Raw genomic sequence first — 17173 nt, forward strand, 5'->3', positions numbered from 1 at the left:
TGTTTTGGGGGAAAGCTGAAGGGTGTTTGTTTGTTTGTTATTTTGTTTTTTAACACATAAGGCCAAGGAACATAAAGGGACAGTTTTTTCAGTATGGAAGAAGAACTTTTATCACTGATTACTGTTTGCAATCCAACCATTATTTAGGAAAATGCCCTACCCTACAGGAAGTACACCAACCTCTTCAGAAGTCATCTCTGGATGGAGCCCTGCGATGGGTTTGGATACCAAGTCTAATCATTTTGTATGATTTTTGTCATTAGCAGTGTGTTCATTTGAATAATGGTGTGCCTCACAGTTGGTAGTGTTATTTGGGGAGGTCATGGATGAAAAGCCTTGCTGGAGGCACTAGGCCACTGGGGGTAGGATTGAGAGTTTAAGACCTCATTCCCCTTCCAGCTTCCTCTCTCTGCTTCCCAGATGTGCATGGAAATGTGATCTGCCAGCCTCCTGTTGCAGCCACTATGTCTTCTCCAGATTGTGCACTTTCCCATTGAAACCGTAAACAAAATAAATGCTTTCTCCTATAAATTGTTTCTCGTCATAATGTTCTTTCATAACCACAAAAGGCAGCATGGTAAATTTCCTGAGTATTGGGGACTGGAGAGGCAGCTCAGTGGTTAAGAGCACTGGCTGCTCTTCCAGAGGATCAATGTTCAATTTCCAGCACTTACATGACCCACTCACAATTATCTGCAACTCCAGTCCTAGAGGATCTGATGTCCTCTTCTGGTCTCCATGGGCAACAGCCATGCATGTGTGCACAGATATACATACATGCAACGCAACCATACACATTAAAGATAGTAACAATTTTAATGATTTCCAGGGTCCTACATGATGAGGACCCTGATCAACTCACATAACAAAAACTCTGGATCACCATGACACTTGTAAACTTTCTCTTTGTCCTTTTTCACCCTTCCTTCTCCTGACCCAAAGAAACAAGATGACTTCCTTTGCTCCAGGCAATATCTTCATAGAAATCCACCAGAAAACAATAAAGTTTATTCTATTTGTTTTTCTTGGGTTTTGTTGTATTTTCTTTTACTTTGTTTCTTTCTTGCTTCTTTCCTTTTTCTTTCCTTCCTTTCTCTCCCTCTCTTTCTCCCTCCTCCCTCCCCCCTTCCCCTCCTTCTACCCCTTTCCCTAATTCCCATGGCTTAGCTACAAAATAGTCTGGGAAGTGACCAGCTAGCGTTCATAGCTTCTACAGTGCAAGCCAATATTTACCTGCACTGTAGACTCTGTTTCCACCAAAGCTCTGTGCACAAATTATGACTTAAGAGGTGAGGAATTGAGGAGATCATTTAATCATGGGCATGGAGTCTATGTCATGTTTAGTGCCTTTATGGGACACAAAGAGTGTATATTCTGTCTCTGTGGTCTCTACCATTCAAAGATATGACAATTTACTCTCACCAAATCTTGAACCGGTCAGGGCCTTTGGATTGGGCTTTTGTAAGTGTGAGGTATGTTTGTCATTTAAGTCAGCCTGTCTATGGTATTTTGTTATAGGAGCCCAAAGTAACAAAAATAACAAATAAGAAGGGAGGAATGGTGAGTGAGGTAACCCAATCACAGAAAAACACACATGGTATGCACTCATTGATAAGTGGCTATTAGCCCAGATGCTTGAATTACCCTAGATGCCTAGAACAAATGAAACTCAAGACGGATGATCAAAATGTGAATGCTTCACTCCTTCTTTAAAAGGGGAACAAGAATACCCTTGGCAGGGAATAGAGAGGCAAAGATTAAAACAGACACAGAAGGAACACCCATTCAGAGCTTGCCCCACATGTGGCCCATACATATACAGCCATCCAATTAGACAAGATGGATGAAGCAAAGAAGTGCAGGCAGACAGGAACCGCATGTAGATCTCTCCTGAGAGACACAGCAAGAATACAACAAATACAGAGGCAAATGTCAGCAGCAAACCACTGAACTGAGAATAGGACCCCCGTTGAAGGAATCAGAGAAAGAACTGGAAGAGCTTGAAGGAGCTCGAGACCCCATATGAACAACAATGCCAAGCAACCAGAGCTTCCAGGGACTAAGCCACTACCTAAAGACTATACATGGACTGACCCTAGACTCTGACTTCATAGGTAGCAATGAATATTCTAGTAAGATCACCAGTGGAAGGGGAAGCCCTTGGTCCTGCTAAGACTGAACCCCCAGTGAACATGTTTGTTGGGGGGAGGGCGGCAATGGGGGGAGGATGGGGAGGGGAACACCCGTAAAGAAAGGGAGGGGGAGGGACTAGGGGGATGTTTGCCTGGAAACTGGGAAAGGGAATAACACTCGAAATGTAAATAAGAAATACTCAAGTTAATAAAAAAAAAAAAAAGAAGGGAGGAATGGGTAAGGTGTTGGATGATTGGCATCAGAGTCAGCAACACAAAGAGAAAGAGGGGAGGAGAAAATATGTCAGCACCTCCCAGAGTTCCACAAAGTCTCAGGTGAGAAAGATAGTTGCCGAGGTGTTGAAGACCATTTCCATGGGGGCTGATTCATTTCAGCAGAAAATCTCTAGGGGCAGGAGTCTAGGGTGACTTCTGACAGCCAATTCTATAAGAGGAGGATAATGATATAGACAGCTGTCTTGGAGAGAAATCCAGATAACAGGTGAATATTTATGAGACTCACAGATGAAAGCTGTCACTAGCACTAAAAATAAACACACACCTTCCTGCTTGACACCACTCTTGCCTTATTCTCAATGGAATTTTCATGGTGTACTAAATTCACTTGCATCTCATAATAATGGCGTTTGACATGACAACAAAGTTAATGTCAGCAATTCTGCTTTAAGTCTTCTTTATGCCAAAGCACTGTTTCAGCAATGAAGCTGTCTGCAGGTTAAATCTTTCCATAGGGTCTCATTTCATATGCCTTTGTGTAATTTTATGACATGGTAATAACTTTAGGGAAAGAACCATCCTTCTTTGATGATAGGAAGAACATTGTTTTAACTTATTTGGAAAAAGAAAACTTGTCAACACTTCACATCTGGCATATCACATATTGGTGTTTACTGTGCATGAACATATTAACTTCCTGGGTCATTAGAACATCTTTGGACTCACCTCATACCTCGCCTTTCTAAACGTTAGAATGACAGACATGTGCCAACATGCTTGGCTGTGGTGCACACTTTAAACACACATGAAAAGTGTTTGTGACAAAGCTGGGAAATGGACTCCAGCCCCCATGGCCACCCTTCTGAGGTCTCCTACTTGGATACTGAAACCATTGCATCCTAGTAGGGTGACGCAAAGATACAAAGTAGCTCAGACACTGAGGGTGTGAAGACCCTGGGGAGTCGGAGGTACAGATATTAAATATAACCACAAATCCTGCTGCTGAAGGCTCTCAGCTTACACATGCTAAGCCCCCTCGAAGTGTGGTTGGCTCCTAGGAATCTACCTGCACACATGTGTGAACACGCCCAATGGTATCACTACACTAAGGATTAACATGCAGCTATTAAAATGGCTGGAGCTGGAGAGAGAGTTCAGGGGGAGGAGCCACTTACAACCTGAGCTCCATCTCTGTATTCACAAGGTGGCACGAGAAAACTGACTCCTGAGAGTTGGCCTAAGATGTCACCTTGTACTCTGGGACTCACACACCTGCCCATACAATACACTATAGACAAGTAGATGCTAGATTGATAAATAATGATGATGAAGAAGATAGACAGACAGACAGAAGACAGACGAATGATAGAGATAAAATTTTAAATGACAAAATTTTGATGCCCTAAGATAAAATTCTCTCTAAGACCCAAGGTAGCAGGAGTATTTGAGTATTTGCACAGAACCTTTGCTGCACTCACTGGTCCTTCAGAATATTCCTGAAATAGAAAATATTATTTGCCTCAAGGTAGGAGACATGGAACTTATTCTGCAATATCCTTTGGTTTTTGAACTATACCAATATATTTTCTATTTTTTAAGATTTCCTTTTATTTTCCATTGTGTTTATATAAGTACACGTGTGTGTGTGTGTGTGTGTGTGTGTGTGTGTGTGTGTGTGTGTGTGTGTGTGTTTGGATGGGCACCTGTGAAGGCCAAAAGAGGAAACTGGACTCCTTAAAGTTGGAGTTGCAGGCAGTTTTGAACTGCCTGCCACACAGGGGCGATGGGAACTGAACTTGAATCCTCTGTAAGGGTAGTATGAGTTTCTTATTTTTAATAATTAACTAAAACTCTGGGTAGATATAAGAAAAGGTGGGGCAAGGTAGTTTAGGCTGACCTTAGGTGGAGGTCAACTCGATATCCTCCATCATACGCCTGCGAGCATATTACTAGGCTTGCTGAATTGACCCACATCTTTATTCTCTAAGCTATGAGGGTCGATAACTGACACCGTTTGACACACTGGGGACTGCTACTCACATTCCCTCCTCACAGTCAGGGGTATTCTCAAGAGTTACCCTTTACCCGAATCTCTCGAGACCCTTCATGGGGATTCTGCCTTATCAAATGGAGATAAGAATGTACAAGCTTGCTTGCTTGTCCTAAGTGTGAGTCCAAAAGTAGGCGGATCAAATAAGAAGGCTTAAAAAAAATCTCTGAGCTACCTGCCTCTCTAGACTTCAAAAGCACATATTTGGTGTTAAAAATTTTTTTGAGACATAAATATAACTCCCTAGTGTTTCAGGTGGAGAACTACTTTACCACAGACAGCAGCTCCCCCCTCCCACCTCCGTGCTATTTCTCTAGGAAGCCATTCTTCTGCAACTGCCTTTGAGGGTCTAGCTGGTGCAGGGACTGGGGAGTCAGTGAAAGACCACTAGCAGGGTGGCCTCCCTGTTGACCTGTTCAATCCTACCCCACATGGAACAAGAGCCTAGAGTAGGCACACAAATGACTCAATTTTGAACAGAGACAAAGAAAGGAGAAATCACCGTGATGAGGAGCCAGCTGAAAATTCTGGTAGATGATGAGTCTCAGAAGAAATGTCCCCAGCACCATGTGGCATTCTGACTTGACATGGCGACTGACATGGCAGCCCCCAAATAGAAATGTGGCCATCATTGCCAAAGGGCCATGCTACCTTTGTCAGAACAAAGTGAGGAGGCATGGGGTATCTCCGTGGAGTCCCTTCCTACCTTGACAGACTCTCAAGCTGGGTCAGGCATTGGGCTGTTTCATATAACTGAGGAGGTGCAGGTGGTTAGAACCTCTGGGTCCATCAGCATGAGGGTTCAATGTCTTTGCTCAGCCTGGATGATGAGAGAGAAGGAGAGGTAGTTCTTAAAGCTGGTGATCTCCCCAACCCAGTGTTCAGAGACGACTTGTCTTCAATAATGGTTGCTTCTGCTACACAGACTTGGATAGGCAGGATGCCAGCCTGGCATGAAAGGGAGCCAATTCTGTTCCCTGTCCGTTTCCCTCCACGCTGCTGTCTCTTTACCCTTCCTCTGGTTGTGTGTGTCCTTGCCTGTCTCTCCCAGACAGAGAAACCTCATTATCTTTTTCACTATCTCTCCCTCCCCTTCCCTTCCCTCTTCCCCCTCCTCCCTTTCTCTTCTAACCAAAAGACAGAAGGCAAGAGCTACACAACAACATCTCCCTACTGCATACATGCACAGAAAGTCCTACACTAATTACTTGCCATAGGCTGTTTTCTGCCACAGACAGAGAAATTTATAAAAAATAAATTATTTGGCAAATAGTATGGGAGCTATGAAGTCCATGGGCATAACCACAACTGGAGAGCACTCTGTGCTCTGTCACAAGACAGAAGGCAAATGAATGTATAACAGACAGAGAGCAAGAGCAAGCAAGGAAGACCAAGAGGGCAGGAGGGACAAGAACCTATTCGCTTGTAAAAAAAAAAAAAAAAAAAAAAAAAAAAAAAAAAACACTCTGAGGATAATGATAATGGCATCAAACCACTTATAAGGGACAGACCCTCACAATTTCAGAGACCCGCCTCCCAGTACTGTCAGAATGGTAATTAAATGACAATGTGAGTTTTAAGAGGACATTCAATCTGTACTTCTTATGAAGCCATAGAATAGGATATAAGATGTGAACAGTTCACTTTAAAACATTGGTTCTCAACATTCCTACACTTGATCTTAGCCAAAAGGCCGAGAAGCGATGGTTCTCAACATTCCTAATACTGCAGTCCTTAATAAAGTTCCTCATGCTGTGGTGACCCCAACCATGAAATTATTTTGTTACTTAATAACTGTAACTTTACTACTCTCATGAATTATAATATAAATATCTAATATGCAGGATATTCGATATGTGACTCCTGTGAAAGGGTCATTCAAACCCCAGAGGGATCATGTCCCACAAGTTAAGAATCACTGCTTTAGAAGCTTGTAAGGTAAAACTTAACATGGTTTATGTGATCATGTAAGAGGTCAGGACTAAGCGTCAGAGGGAAGGCGGAGTGGCCTTGCCTGCTGGCCCCAGAACCACTTTGCATGAAGACGCTATGAAAGGTCTCTAAAAGCTTGGAGCTAGGAGTAGAAAGTCTGCCACCAATGATGTCAAAGTGGTCGTGTGACCATGGAAGTGTCCATTACCCACCAAACCACGTGGAGCGGAGCCTGCCTAGAGTAAGCTGGCAGGAGTCTGACTCTTTGGCACTGTCAAAGCTAGTTTCAGCTGTCACCTGAGCATAAACCTAGAGTTACCTGAATGAGGGAAACTCAGCTCAATGATTGCCTTGATCAGATTGGCCTGCGAGCATGTCTGTGCAGCCTTTCCTTAACTGATAGTCAATTAAGGATGGTCCTTCAGGGGAGACAAAAAATGTGGTACATTTACACAGTGGAGTACTACTCAGCTATTAAAAACAATGACTTCGTGAAAGTTTATTCTAGTACTTCTACTGTATTATATTTTTATTTTTTAACAATTTCATATATCTTGTATATCTATATATACATTGGTCACGTCCCCTTCCTAACTTCATATATTTTTTCTTTTTATTGTATTTAAAAATAAATTCAAGGTACAACTAAGTGTCTAAACATTATTTTGCAAACAGCACGAGTAACTATGCTTTTGTTTTTTAACACAGGTTAATTTGTTTGGGACTTGAAATGAGGCTCTTTATTATACCAGAATTAAATCAGAAAAAAAGAAGATTGTTTTCTAACAAAAGCCTTAAAGGAAACAATTTTACTCTTGGTTTTAGATTTTTTTTTCAAGTAAATTCTTCTTTCCCGACTGTAGTAGACATCACAACAAGCTGTTGATCAACTCTATAAGTACTCACACACTAGGAAATTTCTCTAAGTCAATGTTATTAAACAGTGCACTTTCAATTTGAAAATTGTGAGGCAAAGTAAATAAAATCAACTTGGAGTTTAATTGTTTACACTGATGATGTAAAAATCCCCTAAAAAATAAACCCACCAAGTCTAATTCGTGTTGCCTGAATGCCTATGGGTATGAAGCCATCCACCCAAGCATGGGCAACTTACAAGGAGCTACAGCCCTAAAAAATATAATAATTTTCCTTCTTCCCATGAGCATCACCTGCCAACAGCTCCTCAGTTGAGTGAGGGCCCCAAGAGCACCTCCTGTCTCCAAGCTTAGAATGCTGACTAGCTGGATCTTGTGTAGGTCATGGGTGGACAGCTGTGGCTGCTTTGAGATCTTGGTGGCAGCAGTGACGTGTAAAAGACACTGACTCACAGCCGTCTTTTCCAGCCTCTGGATTTTAAAGTCTTTCAAGATGTTCCCTGAGCCTTGGGTGGGAGCTGGTAGTAATGGTGACACAGATGTCCATTTAGAATTGAAACGTCAGATGTCTTTCTTGCCCAGGCACCACAGTGGCATCTCACATGCTTGCTCAGCCTCTAGACCTGTAAAATTAAAGTGTAGTGGTGGGCTGAAGAGATGGCTCAGTGGTTAAGAGCACTGACTGCTCTTCCAGAGGTCCTGAGTTCAATTCCCAGCAACCACATGGTGGTCTGTAATGGGATCCCATTCCCTCTTCTGGTGTGTCTGAAGACAGTGACAGTGTACTTATATATAATAAATGAGTAAGTAAATAAATAAATCTTAAAAAAATGAAACATATAAAGTGTAGTGGCTTTGAAGACTTTCAAGTCCCACACTCTAGGATTCAGCAGCTTTGAACTATCACGCATCTGTGAGGTATGATCGGCTTGTTTCTGCCTGTAGCAATAAAGGTTTCAGTGAGACAGTGAATTTGAACTTGAACTTGAAGGAAGAGGCAGGCTTGAGCTGAGGGGATAGTACATAAAGGATACACACAGAAAAAAATATGAGACCAAGAGGCTCTGGGTTATGATCGGAGCCAAGCCAATAAGATTGGCCCTGCTTAGAGCTCATCTGTGACATCGTCCAAGGCTCAGGATAATACTAAACCTCCTCCAAACGCCTTGGGGACCTTGTGAATAGAACAAGTTTGTCTGTGGAGCTAATATGTGGACCGAGCAAAGATAAACCCTCTACAAAGCAGTCTGAGAAGAGACTAGGAGCCTTGGTTTATGGTACTTGTGATTTACTCTCGCACTGAGCACTTATCTGACTACCCCAGGGGCTCTTCTTTCTAGGGCTAGGAAGCCCAGGAGAGTGGGTTGTGGCATAAATACATGACAAAATTCAATTTTCAAGTTCATGGTGCATGCTGTTTCACACCCTGAAAATTCCACAGACCTCCTTGGTGTTGCAGAAGTCACAGAGTACACAGCCAAGACTGAACCAGGAGTTTTATCTATGAGGAGAAGCTGTCCTTGGCAAGGGAGTTAGCCACTTTAATTACTACTCACAGACACTCCTCTGAACGGTTCCCGGATGCTCTGCTATTATTATTCTGGTGGCTTCTAAAATAAAGACTACAAAGACTCCTATCTTATTTTCGTGAAGTCAGTTTTTCTAAAGAAAATTACACAGCTCAGAAGGAAGAGAATACTATTTTCCAGATGAGCTCAGAGTATACTTGATGGTCAGGAACAGGGGCTGTGTTTGGGCGAGCCAGGTATAATTTATGGGGTTACCAGCCAGTTTATATCAACATCCATGGAGTACACTGTCATCTTTGTAGAGGAAGTGGCCCAACTATCATTCTTCCCAAGATGTTTTGTGACCTCCTGAACTTGGGCTGTTTTGAGTTTCCACTAGTATTGTCTTTATATGTTGTTCTGTTTTCTGTTGCTAAAACAAAATACTAGAGACTGCACAATGCATTAAACAATAAAGAAGTCTAGGACAGATGAGTTGGCTCAATGAGTAAAGGTCTTTGTTGAATAAGCATGTAGCCTGAGTTTGATTCCTGGGTCTTAGATCACATTGAAAGGAGGGGGGGGGATGTTCCTAAACACTGTCCTCTGTCCTCCACATATGTACCTCGAAACATGCAAGCCTTTACAACATGTATTATGCACCAATAATAATGATAATTATACAAATAGTTTTGAAGGCTGCAAGGCTGGACTTAGGTGGCTTCATCTATTCAACCTCTAGTGATGGCTCCCTGGGCTTGGTCACATTTTGACAGATGGCACTGTGGCAGGAATATATTTCAAAGGGAAATACAGAGACAGAGAAATTCAGGAGTAGGGTTTGCTCTTTCATAGCTCTTCCCATTTGAGGCAACCAAGTTTCATAAGAGCATGTTTATCTCTTCTGAGAATAATGCTCCCCCCTCACTAGGCTTCACTTCTTAATGGCCACACCACCTCCTATCATACCAGGGACCAAGCCACAGGCATGCAAACCTCTGGGGATACTTGACATCCAGACCATTGTATTTGACTGTTACTTTCTACTGCACATAGGTTCCACAAGCTGGGGAGGAGAGAGGCAAGACTTGATTGGACTTGATTCACTTAGAACACTTTGTTTGATCTCAGCCTGCAGCTATGGGCAAAGGTGGCCACCAATCAGGTGACCATGCAGCAGAGCAAGTTGAAGGTCATCTTGCATATAGGAGTGTTATGTAGGGAAGGGCACATTTCCAGGACATCTGGCTATACCAGGACAAAAGGCCTATCCAGAGAAGCTTCTGGGTTAGGTCAGGGTCAGGGGAAGAATGAACAGCAGCTGCAAGGCTCTTCTCCTGGGAATATTAGCTTGTGACATGAGTCCTTAATGTCATCTTCGTTGAGAAGCAGCCTAGAAAAAAATTTAAAGTGGGTGAAACTAAAAAGAAAACATGACAAAGAAGAAAGAATCTGAGTCCCAGGAACACTGTCTACCAATACCAAAACCAGGGCCAAGCCAAGCAAGGGGAAAAGGGGTGTGACCCCTCCAGGTCAGTGTCATACAGCTGGCCATGAGGAGCACTTGTTTTCTGAGCTCCCCTACAAATCCCAGGCCCTATTCCAGGGTGTCCTATGAGAACAGCCATGGAGGATGGTGGTGACTGTGAGTATCCCTGTGACAGTCAGCCTTGGTCAGTTCATTGTTAGCATTTATTTGTGCTTCTGGGAATGTAACGAAAACAAATCTGTGAAGAGTGAGAGCCATCCTAAGACGCCACATCTGTCTTCTAGGACCTCAGTCAGAGCCAGAGTGTGATAAGTGCTGGGCTGCCATTAGGGTCAAAGCTACCACCTGAATAACCCAGTGACTTCAGGCATCAGTGAAGTGTGAGCACCCCATGGGGAAGTCACTGGCTGCCACCAAGGACTCAGCTCAGTCAGTGTTGGGAGAGCTGCGTTAGGAAGGTAGAAGGGCAGGGCAGCTCTGGGGCAGCAGTTCCCGGAACTAGGAAGGAAACTGCTGGAACTAAGAATGAAACTGTTGATAAGGCAAGGAATGTAGGGTCAGGGGGCATCTGGAATCTGGTGACAGCCAAGGCACAGTGTTGATAATGTAGAAGAGGAAGATGCTATGGAACCAGACTGCCTAGCCTACAATTTCGCCCTAAGCCAGGCCTGCATTAAGTTTCAAAAGGGAGCCTGTCAGCAGACCAGAGCTGGTCTTGCAGAGGCCCAGGTAGATGGGGCCCAAACCTTTGCCCTTGCCATCAGCTGAGAACATGATGGGTTCACATGCCCTCATGGATGGGTGTGGTAAGCTAAGGGGAAGTTGTAGGTAGGGCAACTTTATGGAAAGACAGTTTCAGGTGCAATCCCACCTTCTTGGCAAAAACTTCAATAGATGATCCTTTAGGACTTGCTCAAACCCCAAAGAGCTTTTCTTGCATAGATTATAATTTACTTCATTATCTTCTTATTCAATCTTATTTAGAAGAAGAAGAGACAAAACCATCTGTCGATGTAGCACACACACCCACAAGTCAAGAAGCAGATTCTTTTTCCTGCCTCCCTATTTTCTACAATGGAACTTCCAGTCCCCTTGCAGGGGCCCTCCCCAACTCTACTCACTGTTAAGTTAAAGGCTTGCCCTCCAGGAAGGATCCAGAAGCTCAAACAAAATAAACCCACACAAAGTATGGAGTAGCCTACTTGAGCTTGGAGCCTAATGATGTCATTCTTCTTGCCCTGCCTGTATGCATCAGAATATGTATGTTTCCTCCTGTGAGAAATGAACAACATATATAATGAAGTAAAATTAGATTAAAAAATAGCATGACAGAGTCATCAAGGGAACCTCTCATGATTGAAAAAGAAAAATTAAACATATATATATATATGTCTATATGATTATGACCAAAGCAATATATATATATATATATATATATGTCTATATGATTATGACCAGCCTTGGTCAGTTCATTGTTAGCATTTATTTGTGCTTCTGGGAATGTAACGAAAACAAATCTGTGAAGAGTGAGAGCCATCCTAAGACGCCACATCTGTCTTCTAGGACCTCAGTCAGAGCCAGAGTGTGATAAGTGCTGGGCTGCCATTAGGGTCAAAGCTACCACCTGAATAACCCAGTGACTTCAGGCATCAGTGAAGTGTGAGCACCCCATGGGGAAGTCATAGGGTTAGGGTTAGGGTTAGGGTTAGGGTTAGGGTTAGGGTTAGGGTTAGGGTTAGGGTTAGGGTTAGGGAAAACATTTAATTGGATCTGGCTTACAGTTTCAGAGGTTCAGTCCATTACCCTCATGGCAGAGAACATGGCAACCTGTGGGCAGATATGGTGCTAGAGAACAAGCTGAGATTTCTACATCTTGATCTGAAGGCAGTCAGGAGAAGACTGTCTTCTACAGGCAACCAGGAGGACAGAGACTTCCTCACCAACCAAACTGAAGCATATATATGAGAACTAAAATCCCCACCTCTGCAGTGATACACTTCCTCTAACAAGGCTACACTTCCTCCAATAAAGTCACAGATCTTAATGCCACTTCCTGTGGGCCAAGCATATTCAAACCACCACATGTTATCTCCCTCACACCCATCTCTTTGTGTTGAGAAAAATTCAACTTTTCTCTTCTGAGCCAAATTTTGTGATGCAAACTTGGGAGGTTAATGAGGCCTCTCTGGGTGACTCAATGAGTACAAGTATTGAGATAAAGACTGAAAGGAGAGGTGTGTGTGTGTGTCAATGGTAGAGTACTTTCTTGGCATGTATAAGGTGCTGGGTTCAATCCTTAACACTGCACACACACCCTTCTTCACTTCTTGAATATACACAATATATTGTGCTTACCTACTGGCACCCCATGGCATAATAGAATACTAGGATTTGTTTCTTCCATTCAACTACAGCTACATAGCCATGATTCACTCTTTCCTATTCTTGCCTCCCCACTACTGGCCCCAGCCTTGGGAACCACTGCTTGAGTCTCAGCTTCCAGAAGATCAATGATGTCTGTAGACTCCACGCAGAAGTAAACTTGTGCTGAATTATCTTTCTTACTTCACTTAAGAGAATAAAGTTGGGATTTTGCTATTCCAAATTCTTTAGAATCTAACTGTTGGAGATCACTAACCATCATAAATCCTTTACAACTGGTTGATGATTCCAGTCTCAGACAGATCTGTCCTCAAATCACCAATGAGATCTGATGAAAACATGCTGTTCCTTCTGTTCATGGCAAGATGACCCCATGGAATATTTCAAACAAATATTCAAACTGTATATAGTTAGTCCAATGTGATATCCTAAAATACAATAACTGCCAGATATTATGGCAGTGCACCCCTTTAAATCCAGCACTAGGATGTAAGGCAGGAGGATCTCTGTGAGTTCCAGGCCAACCTGGCCAAGTTTCTCTGGGACACACTTGTAAGGCTGAGATGTAAAACACTGCCACATTTTTTTAAAATTGCCTCTTCAAAAAATATGTCTGTTTGTATGATATATATATATATGCATGTATGCATGCATGCATTTAGTGTGCATGAGTGTGCACACATGCCAAGTCTCACAAGCAAGGGACAGATAAGCCTCCAATATTATACTAACCCCCCTGCACCATACAGTGAAATGTATAGTATCATATTGGAGGCTTATCTTTTTTTCAGGCAGCCTGTACATATACACTTCATATCTAATCCCAGAACAGGAATAAATTCTGAGAGAGGCATCATTAAGTGATCACTTCATTGTGAGAGTATCCCTATTGGGGACCACAAATGTTTAGCCATGACTTTAATTGTAAGTCTTTGTTATAAAGGATTCATTGAAACCAGTTTTGCTTCCAGGAAGAGCTGATTAAGTCAGAGAAAGCCAAAAGTGGATCTCACCTATCTCTTTCACAATTTCACAGATATAGTGGAAGTTCTGGGGATGAGTATAAATGGTTCCATACGCAACTGTAACAACATACACAGCTCCTGTGTCTGAGTGATAATTGGGTTTGCTCATCATCTTCCCTGCCCATGGACATCTCAGAGGCATTTTCTCTCCAAACTCATTTCATATCTTGAGAGTGACCAATGACCTAGAGAGCAGTGTGATGCCTCATCTCCTTCCTTCCTTAATACTTTGGATTTGGACATTGGTCATGATTTAAAGATCTTTACAATCAAAGAAATTCTTCGGATAAAGTCTGATTCATCAAGCAGAAAAGCATAGAACTTGTGTGTGAAGTGGACTAGAGGAGTGGCTGGTGCTGGAATCCCTGGGCCACCATTGCGGTCCCTGACAGTAAACACGTTTGCCAACTGATCACTAGAGGAATCTTCTCATGATGCTCTGGAGGGAGCAAACAGCTGACACGGGAGTAGCTTGGCTTTGTGAGAAAACTGACGACTTGCTGTCTATTTTTATTTTATGATCTTGCGAAAATATGCATACAGACATACAAAAGCAACATCTAAAAAGACAATACCAGTACTATAAAGACATAGACACCCCAAAGGCAGAGATTTGGTTTCCAAAACCGTTTGAAGGAAAAACTTTAATACAGCAGTGTGACAAGCTTCCTCACAGTGGCCTGTGAGAGCTGTTCTTAAATTTCTAGGAATTTTCCAAGAACATTCTTAACCACAGGTTAAATTAAATCACATACTTTACTATTCAAAGTACTTAAAACTTATGCCTGCACAAAAACCTACACGCCGGTGTTTATAGCAGCCTTGTTCATAGGAGCCGAAACCTGGAAGCAACCAAAGTGGCCTTGCAGGAGCAGCTAATGCTTAGCTAATGGAACTTAATACATCCAAAAATCAAGATATTATATAGCAGCAGTGAGAAAGGAGTTATCAAGCCATTTAAAAGAAAAACCTGAAGAAATCTTAGCCACATCACTAAGTGAAAGAAGTCAACCAGAAAAGGCTACCAACTCACAATTACATACCATTCTGAAAAAAAGAAAAAAGAAAATTATAGAAGTAGTTGATTCAGTGATTTCCAGGGGTAGGGAGGGGGAAGAGGGGAATAGTCAGAGCACAGGTGACTTTTAGGAAGTGAACATACTGTGACACTCAAATGGTACACGCATGTCACTACATCTTTATAAGACCTATGTAAATCCTAACATAAACTGTGTAGTGCACGGTCTGGGTGCATTTTCCAAAGCTCCAGGTTAAGGACTGTTTTTCCTCAATGCAGCAAGTTGGAAGTGGAGGTTTACTGCATGTGATAGGGTGATAAAGTTGAATCCACATGAATAGTGGAATGGGTAAGCTATCATGGGAGTTCAGTAAAACCTAGTGTCTGGCAGCTTAATACCATCTCCTATTTTAACTGTCCCAGCACAAGGCAACTGGACACCTTCACCAGAAACGGAATTGATACAGACCAGAGTTGTAGAATTTTCATTTTCTAGATAAATGAGTCAAAATAAGCCTATGAGTAGGCATTACCTGGGATCTGGTACTCTGTTTTAAGAACAGAAAACTGTGTAATGAGTAACAAAAGTGTGGGAATGCTCTGTGTTTGCAGCCAAAGGTTACTCAAAACTGTTCTTAGAAGTGAGGCTTGTTGAAAACTAAACATATAACTCTAAGTTAAATAATCAGATTAAAAGTAGAGATTATTCATAGTCAGAATTTGCTCTCTCCTTTTATTTCATGACTACCTGTACCTCTGTGTTCATAAAGAGGAATACAAGGAGCTGTGTTGTGGACCTCAGTTTGGTAGTTGAAGTCACATTATCTATGGAGGGAATGTTGACATTCTGCAAGCACCATGCCCCAGGTCATTTTTCCACAAAGAAATGTTTATCAGACATCTACAGGTGCATCTATGTTAGGTGGCTTTTTCTGCTCTGATTGACATATCTGAGACAAACAGCTCACCAGATAAAAGCCTTATTTTGGCTCATAAAGTTTTCAGGGCAAAGTTGCAAGGCTCCATCATTAAGAGATATGGTACAGTACATCATGAGAGTGACAGGTGGTAGAGGGGTATGTTTACTTCATGGTGACTCAGAAAAAAAAGAGAGTGTAGAGGTAAGCTCCCAACATCCCCTTCAAGGGTACACTGTTGAGGATCTGACTTTCTTCTACTAGGCCCTACCTCTCAAAGATTTCACCACCTTCTGAGAGTGCCACAACATTGGGACCAAGCCTTCAGCATAACAGTCTTTAGGACACATTCCAGATCCTAGCGAGACCACCACCAACAGTGGATATAGCTACTAAGTTCATAGTTTAGGATGTGACCAAGGTGCAGAGTAAAGTTTGGCTTCTGGGAAAAGAACACAGAAGCATGAATCTTCATACGGAATTGAATTAATTCACCCAAACTCATCTCAAGACCTCATTACAATAGTTCCAAGTATTCTCTCTTCTGGAAGCCAGGAACCTTCAACCAATCTGAAGAATTAAGTTGTTCAGTTTTTGAAGAGAAAAAAATCTGCTTCTAAAATAGTTCTCCTGCCATCAGATCTGTACACACCATGTGTTGGGTGATGGATTTTAATTGTCAAACATTTGTAATTAAAGCTATCACCACAGTTTTCTCTGGGTGAACATAAAGTTTAGGGTATTACATCATTGCAAAAGGATGATTCTCATCTCTCTAAAACTGTAAGAGTTTTAGAACAAGAGTTCTCTTTAGGATGTACCTTCACACTCAGAGATATAAAGGAATACAATAAATCAATAGTCCCACCAAGAGAGAAGCTGGTTGCCGAGCTTCATGTCAATCAGAAACTATTGTGTACTGCTACATCTCATCAAGGAAGTGAATCAGAAGAAGGTCCGCTTTTCACCAACATTTGCTTCCAGCAATAAACTTTATAGGTTCCAGTAAGTGTGTCTCTTTCCAGGCATTATTCTGGTCCTCTTGTTTGATCTAGAGCTGGAGGGAGAGGTTGACATGGAGTCAATCTCAATTCTACTTGGGGGCAGCTCAAGTGCCTCCTTTCAGCTCCATGTCCCTCTGTGTTGCCTGTCTGGGGAGTGTCACTGCATGGAGCAAAAAGGGCCCAGATGAAAAAACGCAGGGCTGATTTCAGAGATTCTTTTTTTTTTATTATTAATTTGAGTATTTCTTATATACATTTCGAGTGTTATTCCCTTTCCCGGTTTCCGGGCAAACATCCCCCTCCCCCCTCCCCTTCCTTATGGGTGTTCCCCTCCCCACCCTCCCCCCAATTTCAGAGATTCTGACTTGGTTTCTTTTAGGAGAGAGTAGGCAGCATTGGTAAGTTTTGAAAGTGTCACGGATGACTCTACTGTATTGTTAAAATTAATAATTTGCTCTTTCAATCTCTATAAAACCCACTTGATACAGTTAGTGTAAATGTGCTATTTGCCCACTTGAGATATAGTCAAATCAAATATCCCATACTGACCAGCCTTTCAGTGCTTATATGTCAAAACACTGTGTTTGTTGGGTAATTTCCAATG

The 17173-nt window shown here is 42.3% G+C and overlaps 1 pseudogene; it reads right to left on the reverse strand.

Annotated features, from left to right (window-relative positions):
• Positions 1-5970: 5970 nt before the first annotated feature.
• Positions 5971-6124, reverse strand: LOC120094961 (U2 spliceosomal RNA; annotated as a pseudogene).
• Between the last annotated feature and the right edge of the window lie 11049 nt (positions 6125-17173).

The sequence above is a fragment of the Rattus norvegicus genome, chromosome 9, assembly GCF_021556685.1.
Source record: "Rattus norvegicus strain SHRSP/BbbUtx chromosome 9, alternate assembly SHRSP_T2T, whole genome shotgun sequence".
Taxonomy (NCBI): Eukaryota; Metazoa; Chordata; class Mammalia; order Rodentia; family Muridae; genus Rattus; species Rattus norvegicus.